Here is a 27,195-nt window from a genome sequence, read left to right on the forward strand (position 1 = left end):
TGGGATTTTCTAAGTGGGCAATCAGAAATATTACAGAAATGTCCCAGAAGTGACCAGAAGGTGACCATTACCTCTATAACTATGTGTCTGTCGCTTGCATTTTTTCCTCTACACTTTTTCATATTCCCATATGTAAACCTTAAACTCACCATGTTCACCTATGCCCTCAAAGTCTTTGCTCCACTCCTCCTCACTCTCCTTCGCTATCCCCAAACCCCTGCACTCTCCAAACAAATATTCATCTCCCCTTCCCTTTTACCTCCCCACCTGTCCTCATCTGCTGATCTGCTCCTAAGGGTACGCTCACACGAGCGTATAACTCGCATGAGTATCGGACCGCATCACTCGGTGCGGCCGCACACTCTCCGGACAGGAGCATGTCAGCCGCATAGAAATACATGCAGCTGAGCCGCTCCTGTCAGCAGAGAAGCTAGGCGCGCCGGGTGATGCGGTCCGATACTCATGCGAGTTATACGCTCGTGTGAGCGTACCCTTAATCTCAGGTCTCTCTTAATAACACGCAGACCATGCCGTGCACTCTCCTTCTCCCACCTGCTCTCCCTTTCTCTACTTCTCCTCACTGCTGGTGACATATCTCCCAATCCTGGACCTCCCCAGATGGGACACTCCTCTCTACCACCCCCCTATCGCTCAACACTTACTAGTAACTACCGCAACCTCTCCAATATAAAACCCATTCCCCTCTCACCCACTCCGCCACCCACTCTCTCTTGCGCGCTGTGGAATGCCCGTTCGGTCTGTAATAAACTGCACATCATACACGATCTCTTTACCTCTAGCAACCTATCCTTTCTGGGCATCACTGAAACATGGCTGACACCATCCAACACTGCCTCCCCTGCTGCACAATGCTATGGTGGCCTTCACTTCACCCACACTCCTCGCCCTGGCAATAGACAAGGTGGAGGAGTGGGCCTCCTTCTTTCTAACAACTGCAGCTTTAATCCAATCACACCTCAACCCTCCCTTGTCCTGCCTTCCTTTGAAGTGCACTCTGTCCGCATCTATTCTCCTTCCAACCTCCAAGTGGCCATCATATACAGATACAGACCCCCAGGCCCTACCACTTCCTTTATCGACCAGTTTTCTGCCTGGCTTCTACACTTTCTCTCTGCTGACATTCCCACTATCATCATGGGTGACTTCAACATCCCCACTGACACCCGCCAGTCAGCAGCCTCCAAACTACTCTCCCTTGCTTCATCTTTTGGTCTATCTCAGTGGTCCACCTCTGCCACCCATAAAAATGGACACACATTAGACCTTATCTTCACCCGTCTCTGCTCTCTATCTAACCTCACTACCTCCCCTCTCCCCTTATCTGACCACCATCTATTGACCTTCTCTGCTCTGTCCTCCTCACCTGCCCCCCCTGTCCAGCACGTATCACACCCTCGCAGAAACCTCGCACACGTCAACATACACACACTTTCTGACTCTATCCTACCACTGTCCTCCATATCTTCAGTCCACGACACAAACAATGCCACCACTTTCTACAACGTCACTCTCACATCAGCTATTGATTCAGTTGCTCCTCTTGTGCATGGCAGAGTGAGACAAATCAATAGACAACCCTGGCACAACAGCCTCACTAAAAAACTGCGGCAAGTGTCTAGGGCTGCAGAGCGGAGCTGGAAGAAAACGCACTCCCAGGAAGACTTTACCACATTCAAAAATGCAATTCACACATTTCGCTTGGCCCTTACCTCGGCTAAACAGGAAAACTTCAGAAACCTCATATCCTCTTTAACACACAACCCCAAACAGTTATTCCATACTTTCAACTCCCTTCTTCGCCCACCACTGCCCCCTCCAACCTCACTCATTTCCGCAGAAGAATTTGCCACATATTTCAAAGAAAAGATCGACCAAACCAGACAAGTCTTTTCTGCTCAGTCACCACAATCTGTTCATATAACAGACCACTGCTCCTCCCCCATAAACTTCCTCTCCACTATCACCAAAGAAGAGCTTGCACATCTTCTCTCAAAAGCGCACCTCACCACCTGCGCACTTGATCCCATCCCAACCCACCTCCTCCCAAACCTCACCACTATCCTAATTCCAGCCTTAACCCATCTCTTCAACCTATCTTTAACCTCTGGTACCTTCCTTTCTGCCTTTAAACATGCAACAGTCACACCCATCCTAAAGAAACCTTCCCTCGACCCAACCTCTGCTGCCAGCTATCGCCCCATATCCCTACTCCCATTCGCCTCAAAACTCCTGGAACAGCACGTCTATGCTGAAATTTCCTCCCACCTCTCCTCTAACTCTCACTTTGACAACCTACAGTCCGGCTTCCGTCCACATCATTCCACTGAAACTGCCCTGACAAAAATCACAAATGACTTACTTACTGCCAAAGCTAACAACCACTTCTCTATACTCCTACATCTAGACCTATCCTCAGCCTTTGACACTGTCGACCACTCCCTCCTACTACAGATCCTCTCTTCCCTTGGTGTCAGAGACCTCGCCCTCTCTTGGATCTCTTCATACCTTTCCAACCGCACTTTTAGTGTCTCCCACTCCCACACAACCTCTTCATCCCGTCCTCTTTCTGTTGGTGTTCCTCAAGGCTCTGTCCTGGGACCATTACTTTTTTCTATCTACACATTTGGCCTGGGACAACTCATAAAGTCCCATGGCTTCCAGTACCACCTATATGCCGATGACACTCAGATCTACCTCTCTGGCCCAGATGTCACATCTCTGCTGTCCAGAATCCCAGAGTGCCTATCTGCTATATCTTCCTTCTTCTCCTCTCGCTTCCTAAAGCTCAATGTGGCCAAAACTGAACTGATCATTTTTCCTCCATCTCACCTACACTATCTACCTGATCTATCTATTACAATAAATAACACCAGGCTCTCGCCAGTACCCCAAGTTCGGTGCCTCGGATTGACCTTTGACTCTGCCTTGTCCTTCATACCACACATTCAATCCCTCACCACCTCCTGTTGTCTTCAACTCAAAAATATTTCCAGAATCCGTCCCATCCTCAATTCTCAATCTACAAAAATGCTAGTGCATGCTTTCATAATCACCCGCCTCGACTACTGCAACATCCTCCTATGTGGTCTCCCTGCTAACATGCTCGCCCCTCTCCAGTCCATCCTTTATTCTGCTGCCCGACTGATCCACGTCTCACCTCACTACCACCCTGCTTCTCCTCTCTGCATGTCCCTTCACTGGCTCCCAATCTTCCATCATATCCAATTCACACTACTAATACTGACTTACAAAGCCATCCACAAATTGTCTCCTCCATACATCTCTGAACTAATCTCTCGCTACACTCCAAAATGTAATCTCCGGTCCTCCCAAGATCTCCTCCTCTCCTCTTCTCTCATTCGCTCCTCATGCAACCGCCTCCAAGACTTCTCCCGAACATCCCCAGTCTCCTGGAACTCGCTGCCTCAACACGTCAGATTATCTACTACACTTGCAAACTTCAAACGGAACCTAAAGACTCATCTGTTCAGAAATGCCTATAACCTTGAATGACCTCACTGCTTCACCACCGTGCGGAGCTGCCGCTCGACCACCGTGCGGAGCTGCCGCCCGACCACCGTGCGGAGCTGCCGCCCGACCATCTTGTGGAGCTGCCGCCCGACCTACCCCCCACCTACTGTCTCCTCCCCAAAATCCTTTAAAATGTAAGCCTGCAAGGGCAGGGCCCTCTTCCCTCTGTACTAGTCTGTCTACTGTAACCTGTATATGTGTTCTGTATGTAACCCCTTCTCATGTACAGCACCATGGAATCAATGGTGCTCTATAAATAAATAATAATAATAATAATAATAATAATAATAATAATAAAAATGTGCCAGGTGATACTGATGCGAGACTCGCCGAGTAACTCGCAAGTGTGAAGCCAGCCTTACTTTGAGAGTGATGACTCCTTTTTAGAGATTGTGGCTTTCACATTTGAAGACATTTTGGGGACCATCATTTAGCTGTTGACAGGTTGCCTAGTACATTCTTGTTTTTCAGGATTGTTCCAATACTAAACACATTTTGAGTTTAACAATGTGACCTCTATATGTGACCTGAATAAAAATTATGAATCTCTTAAAATCCTGAATGGTATTTAATGCAGACGATGGGAAATATGTTTCTTAAAGCTATCAGCTATATCAGATGATTTATTGCTGCCTTTTGCTCCTTACTAATCCAGTCCCAAAACAGGAGTCAATTTTAGCGCATTCTCTTCCCAGATCTCTGGAGTAAAAACAACACTTTTTTTCTTGCATAGAACTTTAAGCAGAGTAAGAGTTACAGCAAAGAAATGGCTTTGATTACTGTACCTGAAAGGAACAAATTGTTTGGCATATATTAGAGAATATGATTGAGTGCACCACTTGGAATATGTAGAAATGCGGAACATTCAGTACGAAGTAAGGTAATTCCAGCTCAGTGTTTTTCTTAATGCTGTTATTTTTGTACATAGATTTCAAGTCAAAACAAACATTTTGGATGAGTGTGTAGGGGAGTTAGGGTTATGCCCAACCCTGCAGAAGTAGCCAGCACACTGATGGTCTATGTATAATGTGTACAATGTAAGTGCAATGTATAATGTGCATGTGAATTGTATAATTAGCCACCAGGTGGCAGTGTTATAGCACACCTGTCCTGACACCTGGGTGAGCAGGGAAAGAGTTAAGGAAGAGGAGGAGAGCAGCATGTATAAAAGGGTGATATAGGAAGTAGACAGCAAGAGAGTCCCGGAAGATGTAAGAGAAGTAATCCCCACAGTGAAGATTATAACCCTATGGGTCATCCCTGCGGCTGTGACACACGGGATCCGGTCCAGATTGATGAACCGTGTCCTCCAAGGAGAGGGGTTTAGTCCTACAGTCGGGGGCCTGGCGTCCGTTTAATCTGGCTGCAAAAACTCTAAGAATTCCTCACTCACGGAAAGGTCAGTGCGCCCTCGGGTATAAGGGTATGATTGGATGACCTAGGCACAGATGGAGAGCCCTGTCGGTTGCGGTCTTTCTTACGTGATAGCATCCCCTGTGGGTGTGGTGAATGGGCAAAATGGACTTTATGACCCGATTCGTGCCAGAGTGATGTGTAGTGATGGAAGGAGAGGCCTAATGGTGACTGAAAGTGCCCAGGTGCCAGAGAAATGGACTGCTGAGAAATTATATATGGAAGAGAAAATGTAAGTGTGGTGCCCCTGAGTGTCAAGTGCCACAGGGTACTGCATCTGGCCCCGGATTCCTAGAAGACCACTGCTAGTAAACACCACAAACACACACATCCATGCCCATTTCCCCAGACTTGATAACAGGCTAGAGATGGAACTGATGGATAGCCACCTATTGGTCGGGACTCATCCAATCCACAATTCAGACACCTGGGAGGAGGAGGGGCTAGTTAGAGCAGTTGATGGATGATGGACATCATGTCAGAGAGCCACAGACAGTCAGTCAGAAAGTCAGTCAGACAGTTGGTCAGAAGTTGACGTACAGTGAGAAAGTGTAAAGTGGCTTGCTGGGCTAAAAGAGTATGGTTGCCAGGGAGAGTATGGTGTGAGTACTCACTGGACCGAGCACCGGCGGGGTGCAGAGCCCTAGTTCAAAAAGACACTTCAAACTCACCTAATAAATCTGCCCGGTAAGGGAATCATTACGGTTCCTCACCAACATTAGAGTCCGGGGCACAGCAGCAAAGATGGAACCCGGGAACGGAAACAGAGGTCTGACCCAAGAGAGGTTCAAGCTCCTTGTCATACGGACCAAGACTGTGACAACAGGAGGGCACCCCAAAACGCTCCAGGCCAAGGGGACCCACCAACTAAAGACAGGTGTATGGAAGTAAAGTTCAGTTCACCAGGTCACTACACCAGCACTGGGATCAAGGGAATACCGAAACACCTGAAGCCCCGTTTGGTAGAGACCAGCACCAGCCGGGTTGCAGCTACTCTAAACCAGTGAGTAAAGCACAAGTTAAACGGCAGCCGCTGTGTTGACTGAATTCTTTTTTCACCTCTGCATCACTATACTACAACCACCATCATCCTCCCCTGGGGTGTAGCTCTACTTGCGGAGAGTCATAACATCCAAGCTGCTTAATACCACCAGCCCCAGCAGTGAGAGACTCTGCAGCGGCGAATTTCCTCACATAGCCGCATACCGTAAGTGGCGTCACGAAAAACACTTTATTTTTATTTTTCCCTTTTACAATTCCCCTTTTTAAGCAACCCTCAGGGTCACGGAACCGGGCAACGGCCACCCGTGATACGTCCCAGTGAATACAAGGCCAGGGACCGAGTACCCCAAAGCCCTGGGGTGAATCATAAGGAACCTCTATGGGAAGAATACCGGTACCAGATAAGTGCGGACCAAGGTGTTGCTGAGGACCAACGAAAATTAAGTTGTTTTGCTTTTTGAGGAAAGAGACTGTTTCTGGACTTTATTTCCTGTGGCTATGAATGTGGTGTTGCCTGGAACTGCTATGGAGTCCTACTGTGTGTGGTGCAGCGATGGGGAGGTAAGGGGTTAATGACAGGCGGTGCTGTGACCTGTTGTTCCCCCCTGCATGCATGACTACTACCGCTGCTTGCCCCGTGCCTTCCACCACAAGTGGAGTAGATCCTTAAGCCTGCTTTACACGGTACGACCGATTGTGCGATTTCACAATCGATCGTACCCGCCCCCGTCCTTTTTGCGTCACGGGCAAATCGCTGCCCGTGTCGCACAAAGTTAGTAACCCCCGTCACACATACTTACCTCTCGTGCGACCTCGCTGTGGGCGGCGAACGTCCACTTCCTGGAGTGGGAGGGACGTTCGGCGTCACAGCGACGTCACACGGCCGCCAGCCAATAGAAGCGAAGGGGCCTAGATGAGCGGGACGTAAACATCCCGCCCACCTCCTTCCTTCCACATAGAGCCGGCGGCGGCCGCGGGAGGCAGGTGAGCTGCTCATCGTTCCCGTGGTGTCACACGGAGCGGCGTGTGCTACCACGGAAACGATGGTCAACTAAATTCAACGATATTATGGAACCTAACGAGCAGTACCCGACTCACGATTTGTGAGCGATACTGCGTCGCTAGGAGGTGTCACACAGGCCGGCATCGCCAGCGATGCCGGATGTGCGTCACAAAAACCGTGACCCCGACGATCTATCGCACGATAGATTGTCTGGTGTAAAGCAGCCTTAACACTCAAATGACATGACACCACCCTTATAGTCACAAACAGTCTTAAGGAACTTGTCAAAATTATAGGTAAATGCATAGATACAAAACAGAGCGAGGCTTTGCTAGATGGCTATGGCATAGGGAACTTGTCACTTTTGATGAATATGCAATTATTTTTGCCTTTTGTAAATGCCACTGTTCTCCTGACTCCGGCATTGTTTTCCATTAGTCCCTGCACCTCTCCATTCCTGACATGTGGCCTCCTCTACTTTGTATTTTAATATAGTATTGTTAGTCAAAGGTGCATGGTCCTCCATTCATCTCTGCGGTTGGCTTCATAAGGATCATGCTTTATTGGATTACATGACTAGATTTATGTACAGGGAAGAGAAGGCCATATCTCAGGAATAGAACGGCCCAAAGACTAAATAAAGCACTAACAATTCCAGGAGTATAAATGCATTTAGTCTATGTAATAACTACGTCAGGTAAGACACGGGTCATCTTTAAAGAATATTGTATGCAAGTAGGAAAAAACAGCTTTTTTAGAAATGGTTACACCTATTTTTTTTACATAGTTACATAGGTTGAAAAAAGCCCTAGGTCCATCTAGTTCAACCTTTTTCCACCAATTATATATTTTGTCATTAAGTCACTTATATCCAACAATGTTGTGTGTACTGAGGAAATCATCCAGCTCTGATATAAAAGCTGTTATAGTATCAGCCATTACTACCTCTTGTGGTCGGCATTCCACAGTCTGACTGCTCTAACTGTAAAGAAGCCTTTCCTATTTAGCTGCCGGAATCACTTTTCTTCCACTCGCAGTGATGCCCCCTGGTCCTTAGTATTGTCTTTGGAAGGAATAAGTCATGTCACAGTCCTTTATATTGACCACCCATGTAGTTATACATATAAATGAGATCTTCTCTGAGACATATTTTTATAAGCTAAACAAATCCATCTTTTTCCACCTCTCATCATACAGGAGTCCTTCCATTCCTTGTAGTAATCTAGTTGCCACCTTTGAACTGACTCTAACTTCTGAATGTCTTTTTGAAAATGTGGAGCCCAAAACTGGATCCCATATTCCTGATGTGACCTTACAAGTGATTTATAGAGGGGCAGCAATACGTTGGGATCGCGGGATCTAATCTCTCTTTTTATACACCCTAAAATCTTATTTCCTTTAGCAGCTGCTGCCTGACATTGAGTGCTGCTGCTCAGCTTATTTGTAATGAGAATACCCAAGTCCTTCTCCTGTTCTGTAGTCCCGAGTTTACTTCCATTTAATGTATACGCAGTTATAGGATTACTTTGTCCTAGGTGCATTACTTTAAATTTATCAACATTAAATATAATTTGTGAAGGGTCTGTCCATTCTGACATATTATGAAGATCAATTTGTAATATTGTACTATTAAGGTCAGTTTTTAATATCCTACATAGTTTGGTGTCGTCAGCAAAGACTGACACTTTACTGTCAATCCCATCCACAAGGTCATTAATAAAGAGATTAAAAAGAATTGGAGCTTTAGTATAAGGCTATTAGGTGGTACAGTATCAAATGCCTTTGCAAAGTCCAAATAAATCACATCAGCTGCATTACCAATATCCAGATTTGCACTTACTGCCTCATAGAAACCCAAGACACGACTTATCTTTCATGAATTGGTTGGTTGTCAGTTATTATATTATTCTCACGACTATATTGTTGCATGTCATCTCATAATAATCTGCCCTCGAAAGCTTTGCACACCACTAATATCAGACTTACTGGCTGGTAGATGCCTGGATCCACCCTCTTACCTTTCTTAAATATAGGTACCATGTCAGCCATTCTACCAATCCTGAGGTACCAACCCTGTTACAAGAGAGTCTAAGAAGATAAGCTACAATGGTCTTTCAGTTATTTTGCTCAATTCCCTCAATATCCATAAATAAATGCCATCTGGCCGGGGGGGATTTGTCAATGTTTAATATACTCTGACACAGGCGTACTTCTTCTTGTGTTAAATTAGCTATATTGGGGTGGACTTTGTTTTTTGCCTTTTTGAATGATCCCTAGAATATTAGTTGTTTGGTGAACACCGATAAAAAGTGCCTGTTTTATATATCAGTCTTTGCTTTGTCCTCTAGAATTATCCTGTTATAATATTTTATGGAACCAATACCTTATTTTTCCTTTTGGCATTGATTTATTTATAAAATTTTGGGAGGTTTATTTTAATGGCAATTTTTGTTTCAGCATCTAGTTTTGCTAGCATGAGTCCTTTTTACATTTCCTATTGAGAAATTTATACTCCTGAAATGCTATTTCTATATTTTGAATGCCCTTTGTTTTATTACATTTTATGTCCTTTTTATCCATAGTGGTTTATTTTTCTTCCTGGACATTTCATTACCAGAGGCTATACGTTTTTTTACTAGCAGTATATCGTTAAACTTGCCCCATTTATGTTCAATATTCCCAGTAACCATGACATTGTTACGATCTACAAGATTAAGCTCTTCCTTTAATTTGTTGAAATCGGCTATCCTAAAATTCCATGCTTTAGCATTTCTATTGAATATCACATTGAAATTTACCATAATATGGTCACTGTTGCTCAAATGCTCCAGGACCTGTACATCTGAAATATTATCTGGTCTATTTGACAGGACCAAATCCAGAAAAATATCTCCCATGGTCGGTTCATCTACCATCTGAGAGAGGTAATTGTCTTGAATTGTAGATAAGAACTTTCAATTTTTAACACAACCAAAAGATACTACTGTATATGTAACTGAATGTCTGGATAGTTGAAATTCCCCATAATAAGGACTCGATTCTTATTATTATTTGTTGTCTTTCAATTTTTTTTGCAACATTTTACCCTCTACCTGTTCAGCTATCTTAGGAGGCTTTTAGCAAACTCCAATTACCATCTTTCCATAATTACCCTCCCTGTGAACATTTTTTGCAGCTCCCTTAAATGTCATCATTGAATACAGGTTTTAAGTTAGATTTGATAAGTTGACACACCCCACCACCTTTTTTGTCTTTCCTGTCCTTTCTGTATGTGGTGTAAACCTCTCTGATTGTCACCCAGTCATGGCTCTCATGACCCTGCCCCCCTAAATCCACCTTGATGTCTACTGTCTCACTCTCACTCTGCTGTATTCTTTTTTTTTTTTTTGCACAACCACCCTCCTTTCCCCCAGATCCTAGTTTAAAAGATCATCCATCCATATGAAGATTTTTCTCCCAGCACAGATGCCTCTTTCCATTGAAATGCAGCCCTCATGTTCTTAATAATATCCTATAATATCTGGGAATAATTAGCCAATTTTGATTCGGTTGTCCAACATTTTTCGAAATCTGTTATATTGTGTCTGTTTGTTAGTGGATCGATGCTATTTCAAAGGTGTGTCATTTTAACTGGTGTTACTATTTGTCTTAATTGAACAGTTAGTTCATGTGTATAAATACTACACATGTGCTATGTGACTTATCCTAAGACAACGGCGCTTCTTTGCGCCGGAAACGTGTCAGATCTACTCTGTTTTAGACTAATGATTTTTAATTGTTATAATGAAGAAGAAATTGTTTTACATTTTACTTTTTGGATGTGCTGATAGCTTTTTTTCTATTCAAGTCCACCTGGTGGACCTTTTTTTCATCAAGAGCGCTCCTTAGATGCATGAAAGCGTGATTCAATTTTGTCTACTCATTTTCTTGCACCCGAGCATTTTAGTGCTCGTAGACCGCTAGTTATTATCACTAGAGTTGAGTTTACCTAACAATGTGTACTCACTGTGTCCATAACGAGTACTGTCTAATACTAACGTATCCATTCCGAATAGCGTGTGCAATGCAAGTCAATGGGGAATACTCACAATTTAAGGAGTAACCCGAATTCCGCACTATTTGCTACTCGCATGAACAGTACGGTATTCAGGTTGCTCGTTACTTTGTCAATTTTTCCCCATTGAAATGCATTACACACGTTATTCGGAATGAATACGCGAGTATTAGACAGTACTCGTTACGAGCATAGCGAGTACGAATAGTTATGTATCCGCTCAACTTTAATTATCACTCAATTTAATTTCCCATTTAATAGAGTTAAACATTTTTAAATAATGTGGAGTAAAAAAAGAAAACTATAAGGGCTCATGAGACGTACGTACAAACATTTTTTTTTTATTATTTTTAAACCTATAATAGAAGGAAATTCCAATAGTAACTTTTTAACTGAAAAAAAAATCAAAACCTTGTAGGATATACCATACTAGAAACCCAATAGTTATTATCCCAGTGTCATGAAATGTACAGAGTAAAAAAACTACTGTATAATTAATCATTGTAATTTTTATTAATAGCACACGTTAAAAAAAAACCCATAAGACAAAGCCAATTTAAAATAAAGACAATGGACATGGGGAGCAGGATATCACCCAGATGAAGAATATCAAACCAAACAGGTCATAAAATTAGTTATAAAAAATGTATTATATAAAATATATAGAAAATAATAATGTAACATACCTTATACTGTATACAACAGATCCATAAAAAGTAGCTGCTTATTTAAAATAATATAGAAAAATGATAATGAAATGTCACAAAAATAATTATTTAAAATCAATGAATATAAATTATTATGGCTACGTGAAAAAAGTGTTAATGCTATTAAAAAATAAGTATATAACATACCCATTTCATATAAAAATAAAGTGCGATTGCAGGTAATATCATATAAGGGACCAAAAAAAATACAGCATTGGCATCATTTAAATAAACGAGCCATCAGAGGATGAGATCTAATGACCGTAAATAAAGGTATCCCATCTACAAACCTGACAATGTCATACTGGTGTGCACCTACTTCCCTATCATGCGTGTACAGATTGGTGCGAGCATGGATCGCTATGCCCAGACTGGCTGTGTCTCTACCGCCTCATAGAGACATATAAAGCTGATGAGATACCTGCTGAAAGTTCGATTTGCATGGAGGTCTGTAGGAGTGCAAACAGGCTTAGAATTTGCATCCAAAAATATAATTAAACCCTTTCCTGCACCCTGATGTACATATACTGTACATCAAAGTTAAAATGTACATAAATAGAGAAATTTTAGAAGCTGATTTTGCTCCATACTGGAGAGTGTGCCAGCTGTGTTACACAGCCAGGACCTGCCTCTAACAGCGTCAAACAGAGATATCTCTGATCACTGCTGTTGATCCAGCTAAGGACGGAGTCACACTTGTGAGTGATTTGCGGGAGTCTTGCATTGCATCACCTGGCACGGCCTGCCGCCATCCAGACAGGAGCATCTCAGCTGCATAGAAATACATGTAACCAACCCACTCCTGTCAGGAAAGTGTGCGGCCGTGACAGGTGATGGGATTGCGAGTCACTCGCAAGTGTGACTCCGGCCTAAATGTCATTCTCAATTACTGAAAACATTTAAGGGTTTCTATTTTTGGTGCTGTGGCACCCCTGGGGCTTAAGTCACCACAGGGTATTGCATCTCACTTAACTAGCAGTACTCATCTCGGGTAAGGAGGAGGTTAACCAATGGTGTTCATCACTTGACAACAACACACAGCTTAGGTGCTTTCTCACTGGAACTGGGCTAGGGGTTGTCACCATACCAACGGGACTTCACTAGCACTAGTGAGTCATCAGGAAGGTAGGGCAGCATGAGGGAAGTTAGAGAACACACAGACTTTTACCTCAGAATAGTCTTGGACACAGAAGAACTAGGTCGCTGAGGAGAGTGCTTTAGAGCGTCCTCAGTTAGGACTGACCTGACTGGAAGAAACCGGGGACAACTGCGGTGAAGTTGGCAAGACATAAGAACAACAAGGTAGCTGTAGCTGGAGCTCAATAGTTCCCTCAACACCAGTGCAGTCAGGGTGCAGAGCACTAGGGTGGTATACACTCCACGTTGCGCCACCAGATTCTACAGGACAGGGGGATTTCATGTCTCTCTGGCCACCATAGATCCCGGGGCAGCACAAAGAGTAAGGAGTCAGGACCGCGGTCAGGCCCACGTTTCATTCAAGCTGCCTGCGAATGGGACAGGATCTTAACCACCAAAGGCAGGGGTCCCCAAGTAGCTTCACACTACAGGGATCCATTCTACAAAGCACAAGGAAGGAAGGTCTCACACTCCACAACACCGGTGGGGGCCTCCAAACTATCCAGGATCGGCTGGGGCCCATCACGGCAGAAACTGGCACTCCAAGGGTGACAACTGGATAGTGAGTAAAAACCTTTAACCTCAACTACTGTGTCAGCCCATCATTGCTGTCGCCGTTGCCCCGCACTCCGGCGTTAACGGCCACCACTACCGCCCCCATAATTCTCCCTGGGGCCTAGTTCTACCTACGGGGAGCTGAATCATCCCAGCTGTGACACCATCCACCCCAAAGGAGAGCACCAGCAGTGGCGGCTAATTCCTGGCCGCACACTACAGGTGGCGTCACGAGACAACAACTCCTAATATCCTCAACCCCTTCATCCTAATCTCCCCATCATCATCCCATCCTGCATCCCTTTGTGGACACCTCGGAATCACAAAACCGAGCAGGGCCACCCGTGACATCCCCTGACCCTCACCACCCCGGTGACGAGTATTCCTCAGGCCCAGTGGTGCTCCACGTGCACATTTTATCTCCCATTACCCATCTTCTAGGAGTACAAACGCAGGTTACTAATGTGGTGCCATGGCATATAGGGGACGGTGGAAGTACAATATTGTATTACTGATTAAACAATCAGGTTCAAATTCACACAAATGGATAAAAAATAGAAAGTGAAAATTAATTATAAAACAAGTTTTTAGAATAGTTAAGAAAAAAAGGAAAAGATAAAATCATTGCCCTTTTCCCAATTAAAAAGTAAACTAAATAAAGCAATTAAAAAAAAACATTTAGTATTGGTACTTATGTAAAGTCCACTCTATGAAATAATAAGTAAATTTAAACATACAGAAAAGTGTAAAGAAAAAACAAACCAAACAGAATTACATTTTTCAATTACCGTGCCTCCCCAAAAAATGCCACTGAAGAGAGATTAAAGCATAATACGTATTCCAAAATAATATGAATACAAATTGAAGTTGCACTTGAGAAAAGAAAACTTTATACAGGACCATGAATGGAAAAGACTCAATATTCTCAGAAAATGGCAACACAAACATTATTTTGTATAACAATATAATTATTTTTGACCCCTACAGGATAAAATAGATATCATTATAATTATAGTGACTTAGGGGTACTTTGCATGCTGCGACATCGCAAGCCGATTGTAGCAATGCCGAGCGTGATAGTCCCCGACCCAGTCGCACATGCGATCTCTTGTGATAGCTGCCGTAGCGAACATTATCGCTATGGCAGCTTCACACGTACTAACCTGCACTGCAACGTCGCTCTGGCCGGCGATCCCCCTCCTTCCTAAGGGGGCGGGTCGTGTGGCGTCACAGCGACATCACACGGCAGGCTGGCCAATAGAAGCGGAGGGGCGGAGATGAGCGGGATGTAAACATCCCGCCCACCTCCTTCCTTCCTCATTGCAGGCAGGTAAGGAGAAGTTCCTCGCTCCTGCGGCTTCATACACAGCGATGTGTGCTGCTGCAGGAACGAGGAACAACATCGTACCTGTCGCTGCAGCAAAATTATGGAAATGTCGGACCCTACACTGATCATACAATTTCGACGCTTTTGCGATCGTTAATCGTAGCAAAAAGGATTTACATACTCCGATCTCGACAACAACGCCGGATGTGCGTCACTTTTGATTTGACCCCAACGATATCGCAGCTGCGATGTCGTAATGTGCAAAGTACCCCTTAGGGAATCATGTTTCCAGTAAATTTTCAGTTATGCAAAAAAAATCCAACTTGGCATTTTTCTATACCATTTTTCAGTACATTTTATGGTAAAGTGAATGGTGTGATTGAATAGTAGATCTCGTCCTGTAAAAAAAAACCAATCTTATGGCAATGTTGTTGCAAAAAGTTAAATAAAAGAGCAAAAATGATAAAAGGCCTAGTCCCAAAAGTGTAAGAACACTGATATTACGCTTGTCCAATGGCAGCATTAAGTGTCAGCACACACGATGAGAAAAATGGTGCGAGTGGAATGCGATGAAAAAGTTGCATTCCACTCGGACCAATATTACTCTATTGAGCCGCTCCCATTAGTGATTATTTTCTCAACCCTAATCGGATGGAGAAAACAGTCACAGTATGCTGCAAGTGCAATGTAAGCTTGTTTCAGTCGCACCCATACAAGTTTATGGGGCGAGAGAAACATCGCACTGCTCTCGCGTTACACAGGTGTAATGCGAGAGCAGTGCAATTTTTGCATCAGCCGGCAACAGAGAAGATAGGGAGATAAATCCTTCCCTCTCCCCCTCCGATCGCGCGATCAGACCACAGTCGCATGACACTTGGCTCCCGCTGTGCTGCGCGTGTGAGCCGAGTGTCATGCGAGGACTCGCACAAATCCCTGTGTGGCCTCAGCCTAACAAACAGTGGGGTCAGATTATCAAGGCTGGTATATCACAGGTTTGCACTCTGCCAGTTTTGATGGAGTATGAGTGGCACCGAACTCATAAAAAGGTATATGCCACTTAATAAATTTGGCAGTTTTATTGAGCGGCGTGCTTCTTTGTGTCCCGTAACAAAAATGCTTCTCCACGTCTGCAGTTTTAATCAATTGGATGGGCGGATGTTGCCACTTCCTGTCCTGCCCCCACATCCTCCCTATTTCAACCTATTTTGGCCAAGTTAATTCAAACTTATTTAAAAATGAGAAAATTGGGCACAAATTTGGTGACTTTTCAAATATTTTTATGATTTTTCAAATCTTTTAAGCCACATTTTGTTTTTTACAGTCCTTAATGTTGATTTACATTCTCAAGTCATCTCCAAGATCCATTTATTGGGTCAACAAGGTTTTTTTTTATTACTGGCATATAAAAATTCAAACTGGATATCTGTAACGCCTCTTTCACACGTCAGTCAAAAACACAATTTTCACAGACGTGTTAAAGACGCATATGTCCTTCCTTGTGCTGTGATTTTGGCACATGTGTGTTCTCTGTGTGCTATCCGTGATAGCACGCAGAGATCAGGTACTCCTATAGTCATCTGCACCCACCACTGCTCTCCATGGTGCTAATGTCTCCAGCTCTTCTGTCTCCAGCCGCTGCTGTGTCCCCTCTGTTGTTACTTCCAAGTCATGGTGCAGTGAATATGCATGAGCATAATTAGCCCGGCCTGGAAGCAGGAGACAGCAGCGGCCGGAGACAGTTGCACTGGAGAAGGTGAGTATAAAAATCATTTTATTTCATTATACGTGTTTTCTCTGGCATGTGTCACACGGATCACCCCACTGTGTGGTCCATGTGACATCAGTGATGCCAGAAAAAAAACAACTTGATTTCATGTTGAACACACGGACATGCGTGTACGCCACATAGAAACACGGTCAGTGAGAAATTACTGATGTGTGCGCAGACCCATTGATTTTAATGGGTCTGGGTATGTCTGTGATTCCGGTACATTTAAAAAAAGGAAAGGCCACGTTACACGCTACGATTTATCTAACGATATGTCGTCGAGGTCATGGTTTCCGTGACGTACTTCCGTCATCGTTTGCGACGTCGTTGCGTGACGACACCTACATGCGACTCCAAACGATCACAAATAGGTTGAAAATTGTTGATTGTTGACACATTGTTCAGTTTCAAAATATTGTTCGTCGTTTGGAACGCAGCAGACATATTGCCACTTTTGACACCCTGCCAACGACGAACAACATCCACACGACCGCCTTGGTCAAACAATATATCTCTGAACGATGTTGCGTCGTTTGTGAGATGTGTACGTGTGACCGCTACTAAACGACCTATGTACGATCTCGGCAAATCGTAATTACGATCTGGGCATGTCACATCGCTACTGAGGTTATCAGATAAATTCTAGCGTCTAACGGGGCCTTTACATACCTAGCAGAATCACTAACGTGTGAAGAAGGCATAAGAAGAAGCAGAGAGGTTGCCATGCATGTCTGATGCCTTTTCATCAACCCTTCTGTTCTAGTCTGTTGGGTTCTAAACGTAGACAATGAGACTAAAAAGTTGCCCACCCAAAGGACTCTACTTTGAGTAAAATTGGCAGGAGGGTGCTTTTTTTTGTTTAGTAGCCAAACTTACTTCTGGGAACTATGACTATATATCTCCTTGGAGTACAATGGATTCCTTTGTTGGCTTGTTTAGATCCAAACCAAAAATATACATTGTAAGGCTTCTCTAAATAGAAATGCGGCACCTAAATCTGTCAGGGAAATCACCGCCATTACTGTGCAGCCGCATCACTTACAACTATAAAATGGGGCAAATTGCATAGTTTTACTGATTGCTTTACATTGTGATTTGTTCATAGAGTCCCCTTGATGCATCAGGCTGATTTTTGTAAAAGCTCCTCTAGGCACAGTCCCTCGAGCACTTGGAATGTTCTTATTCTCCAGATTGTCCTTCAGAAAGCAAAAATAAAGTCTGCATCGCATTGGCAATCATACAGCTCGCATTAGCAGCAGAATCACTCACTCTACTGTATTTGATGAGCAATACACTGATTGCTGCTTTTTCAATGAATGTAATAAGTTTTCTTTTTTCAACTTTTCTATGCATTTATCATATTTATAGTTTACTTTACAGATCCTTCCAATGTCTTCTTTTTCTCAAGTACAGCCACCTGCTGCTTACAAATCAAGTGCATGTGAATATTTCACAATCTTCCGGAAAGTGGCATAGTTGTTAAAGTCTCAGGTGGAAATGACATGAATTCCTTTAGACTACTGGTGTAAATAGGCAATTCCTATTTTTTTAAAATGTTGTAAAAATTGTCCAAACTTTTGCCCAAGCTATTTTTCATTGGTCTCAAAGAATTTTTATTGTGTCAAGCTATCACTAGGGGGCGCAGGGACTCAGGTAGGAAACTAATTCCTGAGTGTAGTTAGACAGAAACCCACTAGAGGTTGCTAACAAGAGCAGTGATAGTTGAACTGTTTAGGCCGCTTTACACGCTGCGATATCGGTACCGATATCGCTAGCGTGCGTAATCACCCCCATCGGTTGTGCGACACGGGCAAATCGCTGCCCGTGGCACACAACATCGCTCAGTCCCGTCACACTACTTACCTGCCTACCGACGTCGCTGTGACCGGCGAACAGCCTCCTTTCTAAGGGGGCAGTTCGTTCGGCATCACAGCGACGTCACTAAGCGGCCGCCGAATAGAAGCAGAGGGGCGGAGATGAGCGGGATGAACCTCCCGCCCACCTCCTTCCTTCCTCATTGCTGGCGGGATGCAGGTAAGGAGAGGTTCCTCGTTCCCGCGGTGTCACACGTAGCAATGTGTGCTGCAGCACAAGAACAATGAACAACATCGTTACTACAGCAGCAACGATAATTAGGAATAGGGGGCATGTCACCAATGAGCGATTTTGAACGTTTTTGCGACGATTCAAAATCACTGATAGGCGTCACACACAACGACATCGCTAACCCGGCCGGATGTGCAGCACAAATTCCGTGACCCCAACGAGATCGCTTTAGCGATATCATAGCATGTAAAGCCACCCTTAGGGTCTAAAGGCCCTGTCACACACAGAGATAAATCTGTGGCAGATCTGTGGTTGCAGTAAAATTGTGGACATTCAGTGCTAGGTTTGTGGCTGTGTACAAATGGAACAATATGTCCATGATTTCACTGCAACCACAGATCTGCCAAAGATTTATCTCTGTGTGTGACGGGGCCTTAAGCCAGGATGTCACGTCAGGAGAAAACAAGCCAAAGTCAAAGAACAAAGCCAAGGTCAGATACCGGGAGATTAAGTAAGCACAGGGGAGGACATGGGGAACACAGGACAGGACAGGAGACCTGAGGACAGGAAGATAGGGAGGAAAGGATGGGTAGGGCGGATGCAGGTACAGATGGGCAGGAGGAATGGAGATAAGGACAGGCTGGGGAAACGGAGCTCAGGTCAAGTTAATGGGACAGAGGTTAGGACAGGTCAGGCAAGAGGGATGGAAGTCAGGTCGGGCAAGGAGAGCAGCGGTCAGAACAACAGTACCCGGGTAGCAGGATAAGAACCAGAGAACGTCTCATAGGAACGGAGCACACAGTACAGCCGGAAATATCACTGGCAGCATCCTGGAGGCAGCAACATCAAGATATGGCGACGTGACCCTCGGAACGATGCCAGAACAAACAGGCCCCTCCCGGAGGTAGGATACATGCACTGGCTCAGGAACGGCAGAGCTGTGCATAAATCATGACAGACTGAAACTTATGAAGAAAAATTAAGCAAATTTTTAACGCTCTAGCCAACTTGTAAAAATAGGCATGGAATAGAGATGAGCGTTGTTCGAATTGAACTGTTCGCCAATTTAAAATTCGAGTTGTTTTGGGCGATGTTCAAGTCGTTCGACAAACTCGAACGATTTGCTTCACGTTCGACAGTTCGAGTTAACGTTCGATAACGGTTCGATCACCAAAAGGGTGGCTTTTCACAGTAACACTATGTGCGCACGTCGCGTATTTGCATGTGTCCTGCGTCCCCAGCACAATCCCTCTCTCTTTCCTACTCACCGATCAGCTGCACGGCTGTCACAAAGCTCCGGCGGCTTTTCCTCTTTTGATAATGGCTGCCGCTCATTATTTAATCTTATATTCCCTGCTTTCCCCGCCCACCAGCGCCCATGATTGGTTGCAGTCAGACATGCCCCCACGCTGATTGACAGCTGTCTCACTGCAACTAATCACAACCGCCGGTGGGCGGGTCTATATTGTGCAGTAAAATAAATAAATTAATTTAAAAAGAAAAAACCTGCGGTCCCCCCCAATTTTGATACCAGCCAAGATAAAGCCACACAGCTGGAGGCTGGTATTGTCAGGATGTGGAGCACCACGTTATGGGGAGCCCACCACCCTACCAATATCAGCCAGCAGCCGCCCGGAATTGCCACATCCATTAGATGCGGCAGTCCCGGGACTCCACCCGGCTCATCCCGAATTGCCCTGGTATGGTGGCTATCGGGGTATTATGGAGTTAAATGGCAGCTTATAACTGCAACTAAGTCCTAGGTTAATCATGACAGGCGTCTCTCCGAGATACCTTCCATGATTAATCTGTAGTGAAAGTAAATAAACACACACAATGAAAAATCCTTTATTTGTAATAAAAGACAAAAAAAACCCTCATTTACCATTAATCCCCAAACACCCATCCAGGTCCGAAGTAATCCACACAATGCTTTCACCTCTGCTACATGAAGCAGAAAGCCATGGAACCCATAGGGTGTAGGGGCGACATGACAACCCGGAGGGTAGGGAGTTGATGGGGTTAAACAGTGTTGGTTCGTTTAGGAATGAGGAAAAGAAGGTGATTGGTTAGGGGGTGGAGTGTGGTGGAAGGAAAGGAGGGAGCTTTATGGTGTATATAATAGGAGGTGGGAGTCAATAACCTCCTTTTGCACTTCCTGGATGACAGCTTGGACGGGCTGGGGAACCTCCATCATGACATCCAGCCTGATGGATCCGAACATCGCAGATCTGCAGCTTGGACGGGCTGGGGAACCTCCATCATGATGTCCTGAGGAATCCTCGGATCTGGTCAGCATGGCGGTGCAGGGCGCCCAGGCAGTGCAATCCCACACCCAGGCTGCCTGGGTGTCTCCTCGGCACCTTCCCCTCCCCCCCCCCCCCCTCTTTGCTGCAGTGCTGGCAGTTTCAGGACTCGCCGGGGTCTTTTGGGGAAGGTGGGGGTGAGGAGGACAACGTGAGAGCCCCCACTCCCGTGGGGACCCTCCGCAGCTGGGCGGGCGGCGGTAGTTTGCTGCGCCCGCTCTGGCTGTCGGGAGGAATCTCCTGCAGGGCCGCGACGGCCGAAAAGGGGGCGTGTCCAGCCCGGGGGCCTACTTCCGGTGTGAGGCCTCAGCCTGGATTTTTGAGCGATGCGGCCGCTCCCGGCCGGGAGCGCGCCCAGCGGCGGTGGATGGACAACACCCCCCCCTCCCTCCGCGGGGGGCGGGAGGACAGCTGCCTGCAGGGTCACCTCACCTGTGTGGCTGGATTATCGGGACCGGAGGACTGGGCGCAGCAGGCGGCGGCGAGGAGGAGACAGGAGGCGCCTGCAGGGTCACAACACCTGTGTGGCTGGATTATCGGGACCGGAGGACTGGGCGCAGTAGGCGGTGGCGAGGAGGAGACAGGAGGCGCCTGCAGGGTCACCTCACCTGTGTGGCTGGATCATCTGGACCAGAGGACTGGGCGCAGCAGGTGGCGACGAGGAGGAGACAGGAGGCCTGCTGTCTATCCTGGAGCAGGCATTGGGACAAGGGTGCAGCTCTAATCAGTAGCGGCTTTCCCCAGGAGGGGAGCGCCCAGCATTGTGGAGGTGACAATCGGACCAAACAGGGCATGTGGACACGGTGCTCCTGGCGTCAGAGGGTGAACCCGGCGGGCATTAGGTGCCTGCAGCTTGAGGGACTGTCCCGGGATCAGCGACAGACGACTGGCAAAAAGGACGGTGACGGCTGATCTGAGGGCGTCCTCTGGAGGCAGCCTGGCGCGGTAATCAATTTAAGTTTCAACCTTTTTGTAGTGGTGGGGTGACAGTCGCTGTAGTGGAGTAGTGTCTGGAGATATGGGTAGCAGCTGGGGGGGTTTGGAGCATGTGGTTAGTTCATAGGTCGGTTGGTGCCGTGGTCCCTGGGGGGTGTGGGTTCATGTTCTGGAGGCCAGGGGCAGAGTTACGGACGGGGTGGTCTCATGGCAGCGGGGCTGTGAGGGTGCAGGTGGCGTCAGGTCCGGTGGTTACAGTTGCAGGTTGGGGATGGCGAGGTTCGGCGTTTACCGCAGTTTAGGTCTTGTGAGACTTGGTTAAGGGTGCTGATGATTGCGGCACATGTGAGCGGGTGAGACGGCGCAGTTAGTGAAGGTTTGCTGGGGTGTTTCATTATTAATCTTCTGATTCATGGTGGTTCTTATTGGATGAATTATGGTGGGTCAGGTAAAGGGGCGGGGGGTCCCGCGGTACGGTGTGTGCGAGGAGTTTTCAGGGGGTTTTTGTGAGTGATGTGTAGGTGCGGGGCCCCGGTATGGCGCGAAGGGTTGCTGTGAATAAAGGAGAGCGGAAATGTAGGAGAAGGTGAAGTGTTGGTTGCTGTAATGGGTTTATAGGTTTGCAACCGCATCAATGGTAACATGGGGTTAATTTGTGGCTAGTCAGCATGTTATCCCATTGTGGAAGTTGGTGCTGGGAGGAATGTTGAGTCCAGCGTGACTGAATTGGTGTTAATGTAGGTGCTGGGCAGCTTTGGGCTGCTGTGGGTGAACTCGGTTAATCAGCAATGGTGGGCTGCGGACGGAATAATGGAGTTTTTCGGACAGCCGTGATTACGGGTGGGGACTATGCGAGTTATGGTTTGGACTAGAGGATAGGGTACTTGTGGTGCATAGAGTGTAAGTCGGATAGCTTGGGGCCATCTGGTATTATTGGGTGTTTTGCATGGGTGGACTCCTGGCATCTGTGGGCTGGTGGAGTCTATTTTATATTCATATACAATTTAAAAAGAAAAAAAAAAAAAAAAAAAAAAAAAAAAGGGAATTCTTGGCCCGGTGGTAGGTATGGGCATCTGGGTAAGGGTTTGCTTAGGGAGTCGTGGTGCTCCGGTCTCACGGCACGAAGGTATTTGGTTTGAAGGTGCAGTTGTGCGTTACGGGAAAATGGTGGTACGCCCCTCGGTGGTCGGCTTTGAGTGGATACTATGGTGTGGCCAAGGTTTTAATTTATCTTGTGGTGTAATATGAGAGCTCAAAGGGGGTTGCGTGTCACAAGGTTTTTCCTTGAGATCGAAAGGCCCGGACATGGTGTTTGGTAAAGTTGTGTCTCCTGATGCACATAGTTGCATATGGAGTCAATCGGGCCAGTGGTGTGGCTGCAATTTTACGGTGGCCATTGTAGTACAGGGAGCTTGTCGTGGTCCGGTTTGCGGAGGCAAGCGGACTATGCATTATGGTTGGAGGTGTTGTTGGGGACCTTGGGATCGAAGGTAATGCTTCAATATCTTCGCCTCAGTAAGGGGTACAGGGCGATGATTGCGGTTGTTTTGTTTTTTGAGGCCGTGTTAATTTTGGGGTGGAGCATGGTTCCGTTAGGCCGTGTGGGCCTCGTTGAAATTAAGTGGGCCTGATTTCGGATGAAGAAGGTCCATTAGTGTGGTAGTTGAGTATGTGGGAAGATTTTGGGATTTTCTGGGGAAGACAGCTCGAGCCTCTGTTGTTGTCAGAGGGTGTGATGGCGGAATAAATTGGTCAGGGGAGACCGGTAGTGATATTTGGCTCTGGGAAAGCTGCAAGGTCAGCTGTAGGGGAAATTTCAAGGCTATGGATTGCAGTCGTTTTACAGCGGGGTTTCACTTTAGCGGTTTCCTGGGAGAACTAGGTTTGGGGTGGGAAGTGACCCAGTAGCATAAGCAGTGAGTGTCATCCTGTTGTTGTATTTCAACCCCAGTGGTGGTTTAATTCAGCTGGAGACAGGAGGAGGACTGACTGTACAGGGTGACTGTACAGTGGTTCTTTGGTCGGTACTGGGGAGGACGATGGTACAGTCGGTACTGCATTTAATTGGTTATAATAAGGCCAGCGCGGCATGGTGTGGATTCCGGTATAGTTTGGGAGCTTGTGGCATGGTGGGCCTGAGTGGCCGTCAGAGGGACCCGGTGGCTCCTGCCACCAAGGATCAGGGGAGTGCGGTGCAGTAAGGTGGACTGGGTACGCTGGCTGGTGCATATATTGGATGCTCAGAGTTTAAGTGATGGATGGAAAGGTTTTAATGGTTGGTTTGGCTTGCAAGTTCGGGGAGCAAGCGTTGGGTGTGTGGGGGTCCAGGCCACGCAAGGTGTCACGTGGCCTGTTCTGTGGCGGGGGTAGGTCTGGTCCAGAGGCGGTTTAACGGATAATGTTGTTTGATTGGAGAGTCACTTGTAGGATATAGTGGCTCCGGTTACAAGGATCTTGCAGGCATGGGTCCTGCAAGGTGGGGGGTAGTGATCCGTAGGTGATTCATACCTCATCTCCGGCCCGGTGTGTGTTGCGGCCAGGGATCATGTTTTGGTGGTGGAAGGTGGTTTCTGGACCGGGCCTACCCACGGTTACGTATTGTATTACGTACTGTATTATTATTATTATTATGGTATTACCTATTGTTAAATGTTGGGGACGCCCGTTGGACGGCGCCCCCTTGTGTTAGTGTGTAAACAATAGGCAATAAAGGGCTGCTGTGGCCATATTTTACCAAGTCGCAAGCAGTGTCCGTGTATTATTGATACCGGGTAAGGGTAATTTGGGAATAATATAGGAATCAACGACCGGAAAATCCCTCCTGGAAATGTCAAGAAAGCCATGGAACCCATAGGGTGTAGGGGCGACATGACAACCCGGAGGGTAGGGAGTTGATGGGGTTAAACAGTGTTGGTTCGTTTAGGAATGAGGAAAAGAAGGTGATTGGTTAGGGGGTGGAGTGTGGTGGAAGGAAAGGAGGGAGCTTTATGGTGTATATAATAGGAGGTGGGAGTCAATTACCTCCTTTTGCACTTCCTGGATGACAGCTTCCCACCCACCCTCCCTTCTATTGTATATTGTTATTATTGGTGTGTTTATATGCATGGATAATTATTCAATTTTAAGAGCCATTACGACAAAAAAAAAAAAAAAATGAGAAAAGAAAGGATTGGAGAAAGTGTCGTTTATAAAATAAAAAAAAAAAAAAAAAAAAACGAAAGAAAAGAGATTTCTTTGTGGATTGTGATGTATATTGTCATTTGGGATTCTTGTAAGTGGGTGAATCAGATGGGGGTAATGTGGGAATATAGGTATATGTATATGATGTGTATGATGTATATGTGTATGGTCAGCATAAGTAATGGGGATTATGTCCTTTGTCACAGCAGCGGGGGTAGGTCTGGTCCAGAGGAGCTCTAATTGTTACTGGTGTTTGGATGGAGAGCCACTGGGGAAGGTACAGTGGCTCCGGTTACTGGTGACCTGCAGGTACAAGGTTGTCTGCAGGGAGGAGGTATTGCTCCGTTGGTGATCAATGCCTTATATGCCTTATATATGGGTCAGGGTTGTTGCCAAGGATTATATATTAAGGAGTTGATGGTTGCCAGGGAGTCACAGGTGGCTATAGTGCCCCAGGTGATAGGTAATTGAAAGTACGGGTGTTTTTGGTTTGGGTAAGGGTATTACTCCTTTGGTGACTTTTACCTCATTTAAATATGAGACCATTGTTATGGTCAGTGATCCATTTTGGTGAAATGGTAATCGCAGGAGGAGTCACTGGTTGGGGTCATGGTTCTGGATCCAAGTGCAGTGCAAGCATGTGGTTCTGCAAGGCATAGGGGTTTTGATCCGTAGGTGATTAATACCTCTTATCTCTGGGCTAGTTGTAGCCGGGGATGTTGTTGGATTAAAGTCGCTAACGGGCTTTAAGGTTTTTGAGGTCACAGTTACTGTCATGCACATGGGGGATTGATCCGTAGGTGATTGATGCCTCATATCTCTGGGCTGGAGGTTGCAGCCGGGGATAATATTGACTTGGAGGTAAAGAGGAATGTAAGGTTTTTGAGACACGGTTGATACTTGATGCTTCTTGGGGGGGTTTTAATCCGTAGGTGATTAATGCCCCCATCTCTGGGTCGGTGTGTTGCGGCCAGGGATCGTGTTTCTGACGGTTGTGTGATTGAAGGGTCACTTGTAGGATATAGTGGCTTTGGTTACAGGGATCTTGCAGGCATGGGGGCCTGCAAGGTTGGGGAATTGATCCGTAGGTGATTAATGCCTCATATTTCTGGGTCGGTGTGTTGCGGCCAGGGATCGTGTTTTCTGACGGTTTGTGTGATTGAAGAGTCACTTGCAGAATACAGTGGCTTTGGTTACAGGGATCTTGCAGGCATGGGGTCCTGCAAGGTTGGGGTATTGATCCGTAGGTGATTAATGCCTCGTATCTCTGGGTTGGTGTGTTCCGGTTACAGGGATCTTGCAGGCATGGGGTCCTGCAAGGTTGGGGTATTGATCCGTAGGTGATTAATGCCTCGTATCTCTGGGTCGGTGTGTTGCGGCCAGGGATTGTGTTCTGGTGGTGGAGTATGGCTTCTGGACCGGACTTATGGCGGGGGTAGGTCTGGTCCAGAGGCGGTTTAACGGATAATGTTGTTTGATTGGAGAGTCACTTGTAGGATATAGTGGCTCCGGTTACAAGGATCTTGCAGGCATGGGTCCTGCAAGGTGGGGGGTATTGATCCGTAGGTGATTCATACCTCATCTCCGGCCCGGTGTGTGTTGCGGCCAGGGATCATGTTTTGGTGGTGGAAGGTGGTTTCTGGACCGGGCCTACCCAGGGTTACGTATTGTATTACGTACTGTATTATTATTATTATTATTATTATTATTATTATGGTATTACCTATTGTTAAATGTTGGGGACGCCCGTTGGACGGCGCCCCCTTGTGTTAGTGTGTAAACAATAGGCAATAAAGGGCTGCTGTGGCCATATTTTACCAAGTCGCAAGCAGTGTCCGTGTATTATTGATACCGGGTAAGGGTAATTTGGGAATAATATAGGAATCAACGACCGGAAAATCCCTCCTGGAAATGTCAAGACAGGGAGCGCCATAGAACATGACTGCTCTGTGTCAGCTCCACTCAGCAACCGAAGTGAGCCGCGCTGTCACCGGAGACTTCATTCAGGTAGTGCCAGTGTGTGCAGGGATGATGAGGACAGTAGTGCCTGCATGTGTGCGGGGATGATGGAGGCCGGTGTGTGCGGGGATGACGAGGTCGTTGTGTACGGGGATGACGGAGGCCGGTGTGTGTGGGGATGATAGGGGCCGGTGTGTGCGGGGATGATGGAGGCCGGTGTGTGCGGGAATGATGGGGGCATTGTGTGCGG

The sequence above is a fragment of the Anomaloglossus baeobatrachus genome, chromosome 1 (genome assembly GCF_048569485.1).
Source record: "Anomaloglossus baeobatrachus isolate aAnoBae1 chromosome 1, aAnoBae1.hap1, whole genome shotgun sequence".
NCBI classification, from domain to species: Eukaryota; Metazoa; Chordata; class Amphibia; order Anura; family Aromobatidae; genus Anomaloglossus; species Anomaloglossus baeobatrachus.